We start from the raw sequence: 13,468 nt of genomic DNA on the forward strand, positions 1-13,468 counted from the left end.
CCTTGGTTAATCTTTCTAGGATCGAGAAAGGTTGGAATGTAAAGAGGAGAAGGGGGTGGCCTTTTTATCAAAGGCATAGCATTTGAATTTAATTCAACATTTGTAAAACATAAAAATTAAGAAAACCATAGATTTTTCATTAAAGAAGTAAGAAAATTAATTTACATGGAGCTTGTAAGCTCTCCTTTGGCTTGAGGGATTGAGGGTTCTACTCTTGTTTGAAGCAAGAGTGGCCACCAATTCACTTTGGAGAGGATTAGGCCAAAAAACAATTGAATTATTAAAAAATTCAATGTAGATGGCTCAGGACAGGAGCAGAGTAACAGTGCATAAACACCATTAAGCTTTTACAAAGGGAGAGGCTTCTATTTATAGGAAAAAGTGAGCCGCTAACTAAGCAAACCGATTCTAGAATTTTCCAGATCAGTTTGGTCAATTTTTGACCATTTTTGGGTTAGTTCAGCTTACTTTTTGGATCTAGTTTTGAAATAGGAGAGAGGAGAGATGAAAATATCTCATTTTATTGATTAAGAATTAGGGGTAATGATGAGAAAAAGGCGCCTACTTCATGAGGGGAGATCACCACACTGAGGTGTCAAATTTTAGTTTTTTAATTCTTTTCTTTGGTCCTTAGTCCACTCTTCATCTTATGTGATCATTTACTCATTTTTCAGGGGGTTTTTCTTTTATTCTTCAATTTATCTCCTCCCTACACTTGGATTGATCCTATTGGTCCATAGGAACCTTAAATGGACCATAATGCAAAAATATCTGAAATTCTGGACCCTTAGGCTAAGGTTCTTTATACCTATTTTCAATTAATTCCAATTGCACATTGGAAAGTTCTTTTTGAATTTCTGTTTCAAGGGAACCCATTTTAGACACTAGGAGGATTTTTATATCCAAAAATATCTCAATGTTAAATTACCTCCCTCTAGACATTTTCTCTCTCCAGGCCAAAACAGGGTAAAACAGGATCTTTCTTTTATTTCAGAGAGGGGATTAATTATAAGATCAGAAGGGAGGTTCTTACACTTGCACACCTCTAAAACTGGAAGGAGGAATCTTACATCCTACCCCACTTAAAAAACGCGAGATGTCCTCATCTTGCAAACTAGAGAACAACTCTTTCCCTTAAGATCCAATTGATTTTGGGGTTCCTTAAGATCCAATTGATTTTGGGGTTCCTTATAGTCTGGTGAACCCTACAAAATCCTAGGATAAAGATCCCTTATATAGAACTTATATCAAATAACAATTCATTCAGATCATATCATTCATATCTTTAACACAATAATGGTCCATTAGACCGAAATTTCTATTTGAACAGTCCTCCATGGGAATTTCAATTATACAGATTTTTAATTTGTCATCGCTTAACTTGATCCACTGGGTCAAGTGTTAACAGTAGCAATTTGTTAGCACAATCCACTAATCTCATAGTGATTTGTTGAAGTCATTATCATCATTCCAGTTTTACGAATATCATCACAGGGACTCGTCCCATTCATCCTCATTGTGGTTTTGCTCAGCTTATCGCTTTTCAACCAAAATTCAGGAATCATCATTTTTCAATCAGAATCCAAATCAACTCATCAGTTCTCAACCAGAATTTTAAAATCATATCAACCACATTCGAACTCATCATCTAGAGATAACATTTTTGCTTATAATTTCAAGGTCTTAGATTTACTCGTATATACTGCCAGTAATAAAGAGCTGCAGTTATACCCTCGATATATACGAGTAGTAACGGTCCTTGGAATTTTAAGGTAAATACCATCATGTCTAGGCCTCAAGCAAGTTAGGGATTCCATACAATTGCGTTACTTCCATTTGAAGACCCAATTATCTATTTATAAATCTGCATCCTGAATATTAATTTGTATGAATTTCACATAATTAAAAAAATTCCATTATGCATCTTTCTATGCATAGAAATCAATTTTAAAAATTAATATCAGTGATATCCATGCATATTAATAGATGAATATGTACATGGAGTAATTAGAATATTTCTTTTAGATGCAAAAATGGTGGGAATTACCCTTTTGGAATAATATAAAAACAAACTTTCTTTTTCTCAAAAATCTAGAAAATTTTGCCATAACCTCCTTTGTATGGCTGAACATTTCTCATTTTTATCTTTCTTTATTTAACTTAAATTAACCCAAATTAGATTTATAGAACTCTAATCTACATAATTTTTTAAATTCAAGAGAGTAAACAATAAGAAGAGTTTAATTAATCCCTTAGTTAATCTGTCTAGGATTGAGAAAGGTTGGAATGTAAAGAGGAGAAGGGGGTGGCCTTTTTATCAAAGGCATAGAATTTGAATTTAATTCAACATTTACAAAATATAAAAATTAAGAAAACTATAGATTTTTCATTAAACAAGTAAGAAAATTAGCTTACATGGAGCTTGTAAGCTCTCCTTTGGCTTGAGGGATTGAGGGTTCTACTCTTCTTTGAAGCAAGAGTGGCCACCAATTCACTTTGGAGAGGATTAGGCCAAAAAACAATTGAATTATTAAAAAATTCAATGTAGATGACTCAGGACAGGAGCAGAGTAATAGTGCATAAACACCATTAAGCTTTTACAAAGAGGGAGGCTTCTATTTATAGGAAAAAGTGAGCCTCTAACCAAGCAAATTGATTCTAGAATTTTTCAGATCAGTTTGGTCAATTTTTGACCATTTTTGGGTCAGTTCAGCTTACTTTTTGGATCTAGTTTTGAAATAGGAGAGAGGAGAGATGAAAATATCTCATTTTATTGATTAAGAATTGGGGGTAATAATGAGAAAAAGGTGCCTACTTCATGAGGGGAGATCCCCACACTGAGGTGTCAAAATTTAGTTTTTTAATTCTTTTCTTTGGTCCTTAGTCCACTCTTAATCTTATGTGAGCATTTACTCGTTTTTTGGGGTTTTTTTCTTCAATTTATCTCCTCCATACACTTGGATTGATCCTATAGGCCCATAGGAACCTTAAATGGACGATAATCCAAATTTTTTTGAAATTCTCGACCCTTAGGCTAAGGTCCTTTATACTTATTTTTAATTAATTCCAATTGCACATTGGAAAGTTCTTTTTGAATCTCTGTTTCAAGGGTGTTGAGATATCGAGCTCGTCTAGTGAGGCGGTGGACACTGATGACCTGCCTGGGGGATAGGCCCACACTTACACCACTGGCATGGTTGGTGAGATCTTGGGTGATATGCGGCCAGTGGGTGATAAGGTGGAGGTCTGTCTACGTCGTCTCGGGCCACAATACAAGGCGTTCAAGACGTCCATTCAGACTTGGGAAAACATTCCCAACTTTACAAATTTGGTGTCTATGCTGATTATCGAAGAGAAGAGCTTGGGTGAAGACAACAGTCTTCACAAAGCAAAAATAGTTTAGAGCAACAGGCCTTCTACACGAGTTCAAGAAGAGCACCAGGCCTTCTACACGAGTTCAGGAAGAGGACGAGGTAGAGGAGGCCGTGGACGCGGTCAAGGAGGTGGTCGAATAGGTAATCAGAATTATGGACAGCAGCAGCAACAACAGTCCCAAAATACACAACAACAACAACAACAACACGCAGGTGGAAGAGGCAAATTCAGAGGTAGGGGGAGTCAAAGAGATCGTGGAAATTGGCAAAGGCAGTATAATGATGCACGTGAATGCTATTATTGTGGTAAGCCTAGACATGTGCAGGCAGAATGTTATAAGAAGCAGGTTGACATGCAAAATGGAAAAGTGCAGCAAAACAACTATGTATCCTCACGCAGAAATAATGAGGATAATGAAAGGTTGTTTGTTATGCAGCATGTCGTGAATGCCATGTCTGAAAATGTTGATGCAGCACAAAAAGATAATGTATGGTATGTGGATTCAGGTGCTTCGAACCACATGACAAGTCATGGGGAGTGGTTCAAGGAGATGAAAAACCCGGAAAGACCAGGTTTTGTGGAAACAGGGGATGACACTGCTTATCCAATTGCCCATGTTGGAGATGTGCCATTGTCTATGCAGGATGGCAAAGTGAAGTACCTTGCAGATATACTTCATGTACCAAACATAACAAAGAATCTAGTTTTAGTTAGCCAGATGATTGAGTAGGGTTTGCAGGTTCGGTTTAACCCTGATGGTTGTTATGTTGAAGACTTTAAAGACAAGTGCAGGTTGGTTGCAAAAAGGCAACAGAGTGGGCAAAATGTTTACATTGAATGTAGACATGCCTGAAATGAGTGCTGTGATGTTTGCAAACGGTTTAAGAATTGTTGCAGACACAGACATTTGGCATAAAAGAATTGGACATGTAAATGTGTAGAGATTGAAGTCTATGCAGACTAAAGGAATTGTGACAGGGCTGCTAAAATTTAAAGTGGAAGGTATGCAGAAAATATGTGAAGCATGCCAATTTGGGAAGGAAACAAAGCATGCGTTTCCACGTAACAAATATGTGTGTGAAGCATGCCAATTTGGGAAGGAAACAAAGCATGCGTTTCCACGTAACAAATATGTGTGTGACTTTCATTGATGACCACACAAGGAAAGTGTGGGTATATTTCATGAAGGAGAAGAGTGAGGTGTTCACTCACTTTCAGAATTTCAGAGTTTTGGTTGAAAAGCAAACAAGGAAATATGTAAAGTGCCTAAGGTCAGATGGAGGGGGAGAGTACTTCTCCAATGAGTTCTCTGAATACTTGAAGAAGAATGGTATTCGGAGACAGTATACATGCAGATACACTCCGCAGCAAAATGGAGTTGCTGAGCGGAAAAACAAGCACATTGCTGAGATTGCGCGAGCATTGATGGAAGAGAAGAATATGCCGCATAGCTATTGGGCTGAGGCTGTTTCTACAGCAGTATACATCATGAACAGGACTCCAACTGCAGCCATACATGATGTAACTCCAGAGGAGAGGTTTACTGGCAGAAAACCAGATTTGTCTCGTGCCAGATGATCTGAGAACTAAGCTGGATCCAAAAGCTAAAAAATATGTGTTTATTGGATATTCTCTTGAGCAAAAGGGATACAGGTGTTATAACCCTGCTACACATGAGTTGAGGGTAAGCAAGGATGTTGTCTTTGATGAGATGAGCAGCTGGTATGCTGCTGAAAAAGAAGCTGTTGGGGCTGATGTGAGTGGAAGTGTGGTTCCACAGAATGCAGGTCAGCAATCACAGTCTTTGAGTGGACCAGGAGAGTCCTCATCTAGTGGGTCTATTGATAGACCATGGAGTAGCAGGCTGCATCATAATACCAGTCCTGCAAATGTGATTAGTACATCACGTAAAGGAAAAGAGAAAGTGGTTGAGCCCCTTGGTATGCCTGACATTTCTGCAGGGCATTCTCATGTTGATGGAGAGTCTAGTGGCTCAGATATGAGGAGCTTGGGATCCCAGCTATGAGAACACCTGGTGTAAAGAAGGCTATGGAAGCCATGAATGAAAATCTGCGAAGATCTGGGAGAGTGAAAAATCCTATGCAGAGATTTACCTATGATGGTTATGTGGCACATCACTATGCGTATATGAACCAAGGAGCCAGGAAAGTCATGTATTGGCTATCCATTAGTATACAGGACACCATGATTGGGCACATTCAGGATGCCAAGTCCCCCAAGGAGGCGTGGGACACCTTGGTAAAGCTTTATGAAACAAATACCAAGGCACGCAAGATACAGTTGAAGAATGAACTTCATACTGTGGAGAAAAAGAGCATGTCTGTGAATGACTATACGCTGAAGATAAAGGGTATTGTGGAATCCCTTGCATCTATTGGTGTGTCAGTAGATGATGATGACAAGGTGGAAGTCTGTCTACGTGGTCTCGGGCCACAATACAAGGCATTCAAGACGTCTATTCAGACTCAGGAAAACATTCCCAACTTTACAGATTTGGAGTCTATGCTGATTATCGAAGAGAAGAGCTTGGGTGAAGACCAACAGTCTTCTCACAAAGCAAAAACAGTTCAGAGCAACAGGCCTTCTACACGAGTTCTTCAGGAAGAGGACGAGGTAGAGGAGGCCGTGGACGCGGTCAAGAATGTGGCCGAATAGGTAATCAAAATTATGGCCAGTAGCAGCAGCAACAACAACAGTCCCAGAATCAACAACAACAGCAACACACAGGTGGAAGAGGCAAATTCAGAGGCAGGGGGAGTCAAAGAGGTCGTGGAAATTAGCAAAGGCAATATAATGATGCACGTGAATGCTATTATTGTGGTAAGCCTGGACATGTGCAGGCATAATGTTATAAGAAGCAAGCTGACATGCAAAATGGGAAAGTGCAGCAAAACAACTATGCATCCTCAAGCAGAAATAATGAGGATAATGAAAGGTTGTTTGTTATGTAGCATGTCGTGAATGCCATGTCTGAAAATGTTGACGCAGCACAAAAAGATAATGTATAGTATGTGGATTCAAGCGCTTCGAACCACATGACGAGTCATGGGGAGTGGTTCAAGGAGATGAAAAACCCGGAAAGACTAGGTTTTGTGGAAACAGGGGATGACACTGCTCATCCAATTGCCCACGTTGGAGATGTGCCATTGTCTATGCAGGATGGCAAAGTGAAGTACCTTGCAGATGTACTTCATGTACCAAACATAACAAAGAATCTGGTTTCAGTTGGCCAGATGATTGAGTAGGTTTGCAGGTTCGGTTTAACCCTGATGGGTGTTATATTGAAGATTTCAAAGACAAGTGCAGGTTGGTTGCAAAAGGCAACAGAGTGGGCAGAATGTTTACGTTGAATGTAGACATGCCTGAAATGAGTGCTGCGATGTTTGCAAATGCTTCAAGAATTGTTGCAGACACAGACATTTGGCATAAAAGGATTGGACATGTAAATGTGCAGAGATTGAAGTCTATGCAGACAAAAGGAATTGTGACAGGGCTACCAAAATTTAAAGTGGAAGGTATGCAGAAAATATGTGAAGCATGCGAATTTGGGAAGCAAACAAAGCATGTGTTTCCACGTAACAGATATGTGAGCAGAATTGACTAGATGTTGTGCATTCAGATGTATGGGGTCCTATGAAGACCATATCTATGGGAGGCTGCAGGTATTATGTGACTTTCATTGATGACCACACAAGGAAAGTGTGGGTATATTTCATGAAGGAGAAGAGTGAGGTGTTCACTCACTTTCAGAATTTCAGAGTTTTGGTTGAAAAGCAAATAGGGAAATATGTAAAGTGCCTAAGGTCAGATGGAGGGGGAGAGTACTTCTCCAATGAGTTCTCTGAATTTTTGAAGAAGAATGGTATTCGGAGACAGTTCACATGCAGATACACTCCGCAGCAAAATGGAGTCGCTGAGTGAAAAAACAGGCACATTGCTGAGATTGCGCGAGCATTGATGGAAGAGAAAAATATGCCGCATAGCTATTGGGCTGAGGCTGTTTCTACAGCAGTATACATCATGAACAGGACTCCAACTGCAGCCATACATGATGTAACTCCAGAGGAGAGGTTTACTGGCAAAAAACCAGATTTGTCTCATCTGAAAGTCTTTGGATGCATTGCATATGTGCATGTGCCAGATGAGCTGAGAACTAAACTGGATCTGAAAGCTGAAAAATGTGTGTTTATTGGATATTCTCTTGAGCAAAAGGGATACAGGTGTTATAACCCTGCTATACGTGAGTTGAGGGTAAGCAGGGATGTTGTCTTTGATGAGATGAGCAACTGGTATGCTGCTGAAAAAGAAGTTGTTGGGGCTGATGTGAGTGGAAGTGTGGTTGCACAGAATGCAGGTCAGCAATCACAGTCTTTGAGTGGACCAGGAGAGTCCTCATCTAGTGGGTCTATTGATAGACCATGGAGTGGCAGGCTACGTCATAATACCAGTCCTGCAAATGTGATTAGTACATCACGTAAAGGAAAAGAGAAAGTGGTTGAGCCCCTTGGTATGCCTGACATTTCTGCAGGGCATTCTCATGTTGATGGAGAGTCTAGTGGCTCAGATATGAGCCTTGATGAGGAGCTTGGGATCCCAGCTATGAGAACACCTGGTGTAAAGAAGGCTATGGAATGAATGAAAAGCTGCAAAGATCTGGGAGAGTGAAAAATCCTGTGCAGAGATTTACCTATGATGGTTATGTGGCACATCACTATGCGTATATGGCAAAGGTTGTGCAGGTTGTAGAGCCCACATGCATTGATGAGGCTGTTGGAAATGTGTGTTGGGAGAAAGCTATGGATGAGGAGATGGATGCACTATATGGAAATGAAACCTGGGATTTAGTGCAATTGCCTGAAGGCAAGAAAGCCATTGGATGCAAGTGGGTGTACAAAGTAAAACATAACAGTGATGGAAGCATAAACAGGTACAAGGCTAGATTGGTAGCCAAAGGATATGCGCAGACATATGGCATTGATAATGAGGAAACTTTCAGCCCAGTTGCCAAGATGGCAACAGTGAGAGTTGTGATATCAATGGCTGCGTCAAAGCAATGGTCTTTACATCAGATGGATGTAAAGAATGCATTCTTGCATGGGGATTTGCAAGAAGAGCTGTATATGTTGCAGCCACCTAGTTATGAGGATGTGAGTCACCCCGAGCATGTTTGCAGGTTAAAGAAAGCCTTGTATGGCTTAAAGCAAGCACCAAGAGCATGGTCTGACAAGATTTCTGAATATCTTGTCACTATTGGCTTTCATGTAGCCAATGCAGATTTCTCGCTGTATGTGAGACATGGTGATAGAGGAGTTGTGCTTGTTGTCATCTATGTAGATGACTTGATCATTACGGGGGACCATGATGCAGAGATCTTTGATATAAAGATCTTGCTTAGACAGAAGTTTGAGATGAAGGATCTGGGGGAGCTGAGATATTTCTTGGGCATTGAGGTGATTAGGTCACCACATGGTATTGGATTACTGCAGAGACAGTATGGCTTGGACATGTTGTCCAAGTATGATATGACAGGCTGTAAGCCTATTTCTGTGCCATTGGATCAAAATGGCAAGTTGAGTGTAGATTCAGGAGAGATCTTGGAGGATCCTACTATGTACAGGCGCATAGTAGGAAGTTTGATCTACATGACGATCACCAGACCAGATTTGAGCTATGGTGTTGGGTTGGTGAGTCAGTTTATGCAGGCTCCACGGAAACTGCATTTGGATGCAGTGAGATGCATACTGAGGTATGTGAAGTCTACTTTGCATTGTGGACTAATCTATGAGACTGGGACAGAGATATGTGTACATGGGTACACAGATGCTGATTGGGCTGGTAGTATCTTAGATAGAAGATCTACCAGTGGATTCATGTTTTCTTTGGGGAGTGCTGCTGTGACTTGGAGCAGCAAGAAGTAGCCTATGGTTGCTCTATCCAGTATAGAGGCTGAGTACAGAGGAGCTGCTATGGTGGCAGCATGTGAGGTAGCTTGGTCGAGAAAGCTACTTGCAGATTTGGGTCTATCAGTGGATAGACAAGTTGTCATTTTTTGTGACAACATTAGCAGTATACAGTTGGCCAAGAACCCAGTCTTTCATGCTCGTACGAAGCACATAGAGGTCCACTACCACTTCATCAGAGAGGTCTTGGCAGGAGATCTTGACCTTGTTTATGTCAGCAAAGAGGATCAGGTAGCTGACATCTTCACCAAAACATTGGGTAGTACAGAGAAGCTCCGCACAGATTCAGGGCTTCGCTTAATGTACATGAGATGGAGTTGAGCTCGAGGGGGAGTGTTGAGATATCGAGCTCGTCTAGTGAGGCGGTGGACACTGATGACCCGCCTGGGTGATAGGCCCCACACTTACACCACTGGCATGGTTGGTGAGATCTTGGGTGATATGCGGCCAGTGGGATGACAGGCTGTGTGACAACCATTCTGGAGACTGGCATAGTTATAACGCTAGCTCATTTTAGTCGGGTTCACACTATAGAGAACCCGTGTATGTATTTGTTTGAGTACCTTTCATATTGTGTGTACTCTTATCTTGTATATGGTGTGTTGAGTGTTGAGTAGAGAAGAAGAAGATTTCAGCCTCTCACCTTGTGTGTTATCTATTAGGGTTTTGTGAGTGTGTGTGTGTGCTTTGCAAGAGCTCAAGCTCTCTTCCCCCCTGCATCTTTTCAAAGGGAACCGATTTTAGACACTAGGAGGATTTTTATATCCAAAAATATCTCAATTTTAAATTACCTCTCTCTAGATATTTTCTCTCTCTAGACCAAAACAGGGTAAAACAAGATCTTTCTTTTATTTCAAAGAGGAGATTAATTATAAGATCAGAAGGGGAGGTTCTTACACTTGCACACCTCAAAAGTTGGAGGGAGGAATCTTACATCCTACCCCACTTAAAAAACGTGAGATGTCCTCATCTCGTAGACTAGAGGACAACTCTTTTCCTTAAGATCCAATTGATTTTGGGATTCCTTATAGTCTAGTGAACCCTATAGAATCCTGGGATAAAGATCCCTTATATAGAACTCATCATCAGATAACAATTCATTCAAATCATATCATTCATATCTTTAACACAATAATGGTCCATTAGACCGAAATTTCCATCTGAACAGTCCTCCATGGGAATTTCAATTATACAAATTTTTAATTTGTCTCATCGCTTAACTTGATCCACTGGGTCGTGTTAACAGTAGCAATTTGTCAGCACAATCCACTAATCTCATAGTGATTTGTTGAAGTCATTATTGTCATTCCAGTTACGAACATCATCACAGGGACTCGTCCCATTCATCCTCATTGTGGTTTTGCTCAGCTTATCGCTTTTCAACCAAAATTCAAGAATCATCATTTTTCAATCAGAATCTAAATCAACTCATCAGTTCTCAACCAGAATTTAATAATGATATCAACCACATTCAAATTCATCATTTGGATAACATTTTGCTTATAATTTCAAGGTCTTAGATTTACTCGTATATACTGCCAGTAAAGAGCTGCAGTTATACCCTTGGTATATACGGGTAGTCACGATCCTTGGAATTTTAAGGTAAATACCATCAAGTCTAGGCCTCAAGCAAGTCAGGGATTCCATACAATTGCGTTACTTCCATTTAAAGACCCAATTACCTATTTATGAATCTTTATCCTAAATATCAATTTGTATGAATTTCATCACACAATTACAACCACTGCTACATAAATTTTTGACATTTTTGGTTTCTCAGTTGATCCACTTTAGCCAATTCGCTCTGATATACCAGCTGAAACATTCATGTCCCCATGGCGCAACGAATTTAGGGGTGCTAGCAGCGGAAGTAGCACTTCTTGCATGGGGCAGGGTCCCTCACTCTGGGCCTAGCTCACGTATATCCGGATAAGAGACTAATCCCTCAATTCTTCCAAAATCGAACCCAGAAAAAACTTCCCTCGCCCAGAAAACACGAGCGATTCCTCCATGATATTTTTACCCTAACGTAGTCAAGAGCCTTAACTAACTAAACTCATTTGACCGAACCCGTAAGTCCTATAGTCACATCAAGGAAAAGATTACACTTGGATCATAGAGACCAATGCTTTTTTCCTCATTGAGAGACACAACGGTTGACTCTTTTCCATAGAACATTTTTTATTCGAGATTTACTTCATCTATCGTACCATAACAGAATTGAGTCTCATTTTAGGGATCCATCAGTCTAGCCTAACCCCATCCAGTCCCATGGGTTAGCCAACCACCCAACCACTATAGTGATGGTATCCATTTAAGAATTTGGTTAGGTTTTGTTATGGAAAAGAGTTAGCTGCACTAACCTTGTATGTTTTAGTAGGAGAGTACTTTCCCTTATAGTAGGAGGTGTGTTAGCACCTGTTTGATGCTATCTCTAGCTGCACTAACCTTGTATGTTTTAGTAGGAGAGTAATTTCCCTTATAGTATATACTCTTATCTTTTTGATATACTAGATTGAGAGAAGAAGAAGATAGAAGAAAATTCAACTATCCATCTCTCCCTTGTATCTTATGATACACTAGATTGAGAGAAGAAGAAAATAGAAGAAAATTAAATCATCCATCTATCCCTTGTGTCTTATGATATACTAGATTAAGAGAAGAAGAAGTTAGAAGAAACTTCAACCATCTATCTCTACCTTGTGTCTTACTCTCTCTTATATGTGTGTGTTTGTTTACAAAAGGACCTCAAGCTCTCCCTCTCCCCTGTATTCTCTTCATGGTATCATAGCTCCAATTCATGTGAGAGTTGAGAAGGCAAGCAAGAGGTAAGAATAAGGCAAGCAAGGAAGGGGTACATAGTGAAGAGTATTCTATCTCTTTCCCTCTTTGAATTTGGAGAAACACCTTTGGGTAGCTGTAAGAGCTACATGCAAATAGGGAAGTCACTATCTCACATTAAAGCATTTTCCTAGGTGAACCATCCTATTGAAGATGCTAAATGGATGCTAAAAAGGTTTTTCTATTCTTACCAGAATCTCATCCACTCATACCATACACACAATTGAGCTCAACTCTGCAACCCGAGCAAGAGGGAATGTTAGTCACATGAACTCTATGGTCACATAGGGATGTTCATGCAATCATTGCTTTCATATAGGAATGTGGGTGATGCCATTATTTTAATTCCATAATGTGAAGTATATAGATCGGGTCAATATTTATGTATGGGATGCGCTTTTTATTTATATCATTTTCTATGATTAATGTGTTTAATCAGTTGTGTGCGCTAGAATGATATAGTCAAGATTAATGTGTTTAATTGGCTATGTGTGCTGACTAATATTATTTTGGTGTAGGCGATGATTGAGTGGCGGACTATGTGTTCGTCTCGCCACCAGCAGGTGAAACATGTGCTGGACCACAATAAGATATCTTGGTAGACATGTGATCACCTTCTAGGTTTTCATATTTGGCATTTATATTTGTGGAAGGCCTTAGCCTCAAACCTTTGTACATACCAAATAGTATTTTTATGCTTTTGGTAGGCCCAAGACTCTATAATTAGGCTTGCTATATTTTTGGAAGGATATTGTACACAAAGGCTCAAAAAGCTATTCAGCTTTATTTTTGGAGTATCTTTTTATAAAAGCAAGCATCATTATATTTAAATATAGGTCAACGGTACGATGGGCTACACTCACCCAAGGGAGATTGAACCCAACCATATGTCAATGGGTGACTTCTTCTCTATTTTTAAGCTTTCATGGTTTATGCTATTTTGTTTAATTCTTTACATAAGGTTTTGTTCTTCAATTTGTGCTGCAAAGTCTATGTTCATTAATTTTTATGTTTGGGTTTGAGTAATTCTTCTCCAAGGTGTCATAAGATCCTGACATTAAGAATATGCGATAAAGTCTACATCGCTCAAATACCTTAAATAAACAAGATAAATGCTCCTTCCATGACAAATGAACACATAAATATCTAAAAAAGTTTTAAGAAACTTCCTTAGAAAATCTTTAAAAGCAATATTTATAAGTCATTTTGGAATGTGGCTGGTGCATTTGTGAGACCAAATGACATAACTCTATAAGCAAATACACCATGTT

The sequence above is a fragment of the Cibotium barometz genome, chromosome 57, assembly GCF_041138505.1.
Source record: "Cibotium barometz isolate CiBa-2024 chromosome 57, ASM4113850v1, whole genome shotgun sequence".
Lineage (NCBI taxonomy): Eukaryota > Viridiplantae > Streptophyta > Polypodiopsida > Cyatheales > Cibotiaceae > Cibotium > Cibotium barometz.